Consider the following 2,389-nt stretch of genomic DNA (forward strand, 5'->3'; position numbering starts at 1 on the left):
ATGATTGTGAATTGTTACATTCAAATGAATGAGATCAGTGCATGCCATAGGGAAACTATGCCAGACAACTGATATTTGTGAATCCAGCCTTACTTTGTAGTTTAGACCAGGGTTTGGTTGGTATCAAAGTATGTATCGTAGTAAGAGTATCAGATATATAGGTAATGCTTGTCTTTTTGGTATCAAAGTATGTATCATAGTAAGAGTATCAGATATATAGGTAATGCTTGTCTTTATTTCTTTGCAGTTTAAACTAGGGTTTGGTCTATTTCAAGCTTATTTGCCATCCACAGGCTACGGGATAAGTGCTCGATTGTGGGGGGTGAGGGGTGGCGGAGTGGTAGTCGGGTGCTGTTGTTCACACGGTTGAAACCGCCACTCGGCTCTCGTGCGCTGAATTTGCCATACTCCTGAATGCTGTGGCCCCCCTCGCTCAGAGATAAGAAGCAGTGATGACCTGCATAGCCAATCACCCAGCTGAGATGGGATCCCATCTCAGTCGGTGATTGGCTCAGAGTGCCATCACATGTGTGTCTTTGGGGTTTGGACCTGAAGTGCTCAATGGACAAACTGCTGTATGGTAATTTCAGTGCGAGAGTCGAGCTCTGTACAGGAGATTGTGGTGGTTCCCAGTGGTCTGACCCCCTAAATTACACACTTAGACACTTATCCCCTAGATAGGGGATGAGTTGTGTTTCCCTAAGTACCTCTTTAAAAAGAAACTGACAGCAAATTAGAACTTCCTAACCTGCTGAAAGATGGTAATAGAGGGCATTACAAAAAGCATTAAAGTGCCTTCAATGTGGCACTCCAGTGCACTGTTATTTATCTGCAAATGAAGATGTTTGGTGCACTGGAGGTGGATGCCAGCCTGCTTCTCCAAAAAGCCCCATCATGAATACTGAGCTGCCCCTCTACAGTGACTCAAGACCATTGCAGTGGGGCAGCTCAGTATTCTTAGGAGGCATTATCAGAGGAGAAGACAGGCAGCCTTATTTGCATATTAAAACATTCATAAATATATTTCAAATAAACTTCACACTAGAGCATCATATTACTATAAAGTTACTATAACCTTTATAGTTATTAGCGTCTATCAGCAAATTAGGATGCTCTAACCTGCTGTTAGTTTCCCTTTAAATACATTCTCACTACCCACATGGATTAGGTCGGTTATAATCCTATTACCATTTTATATGTTATTTCCATGCCCACATAGTGACTATGTTGGTGCTTTGGAGAATAAAACAAAATCTTGTTATACTTAGTTGGATTGCGTAGATCTAGAAATTAGTCTAGAAATTTGAGAGACTAGTAAGCCAGTAAGTGATGGGGGGTAGTTCAGTGTTTCACCAATATAGTGGTATTATAGCTCTTAAAACTGGAACCATAATACTTTGTGAAAGGGGCCCTGGCTTAGGGAGTTCACATTTAGGAATATTAAGTTAGAAGTAATTGGTGATGCTGGGTATATAATCTCATTGAAGTTTTTTCTTTTTTTCACTTAAAGGGGTACTCCGCCCCTAGACATGTTATACCCTATCCAAAGGATAGTGGATAACATGTCTGATTGCAGGGGGGTCCTACCCCTGGGACCCCCGCGATCTTCGGGGCAGTTGTGGTGTTATGGCCACGGATGAATGGGGGTTCTGTGATCATGACGTCAAGCCATGCCCCCTCTCCATTCATGTCTATGGGAGGGGTGTGACAGCTGTAAAGGGGATAACATGTCTAGGTGCCGAGTACCCCTTTAAGACCTAAAGAGTTTTAAAAACTGGAAGTCCCACCAGATATGAGTCCTTCTTGGGCTAAGCAACTTTAAAAAAATTGTGAGAATGCATTGTTGTTTTTTTTTGTTTTTTTACATATCTGCTCATTAATTTATAACACACAGCAAAATGACCATAACATATCCTGTATATCTGTGCTATATCTGTAGACAGATATAGACTGCGTATATAGTTCTTTCTCACCAAATTTTATAAGAGGAATACTTGCTTCGGCAGCACATATTCTAAATTTGGAAAAATACATAGAAGGTTAGCATGGCTCCTGTACAAGGATAAAAAGCAAATTTGTGAAATGTTCCATACAACAAAAACAAAAAAAAAAGATTTCATAATAGGTAAAGTTTTATATAGGATTCTGATAATTATTAACTTTTTATAATTTTTTTCTTTGGATTTGTATCATCTGTAAAAACCAAACGAGTTCTCTTAGAAAACAACTTTGTTTCACCAATTATATAAACTCATTTTGTATTGACTGAAGCGTAAGTGGTTCAGTGGAGCCTGAAAGAAAAGCTATGTCAAGTCTATAGCATACCTTCTCCAAAAATTGCATATACATATCATCATGGAGGAATCTGTAACAAACAATTGATGAGGGC

General features: G+C 39.6%; 1 non-coding gene across 1 annotated transcript; it reads left to right on the top strand.

Annotated features, from left to right (window-relative positions):
- Positions 1-1,994: 1,994 nt before the first annotated feature.
- Positions 1,995-2,097, top strand: LOC130359722 (U6 spliceosomal RNA). Its single transcript, XR_008890413.1, has one exon. It is a non-coding gene; the product is annotated as a U6 spliceosomal RNA (small nuclear RNA).
- Positions 2,098-2,389: the final 292 nt, after the last annotated feature.

The sequence above is a fragment of the Hyla sarda genome, chromosome 2, assembly GCF_029499605.1.
Source record: "Hyla sarda isolate aHylSar1 chromosome 2, aHylSar1.hap1, whole genome shotgun sequence".
NCBI classification, from domain to species: Eukaryota; Metazoa; Chordata; class Amphibia; order Anura; family Hylidae; genus Hyla; species Hyla sarda.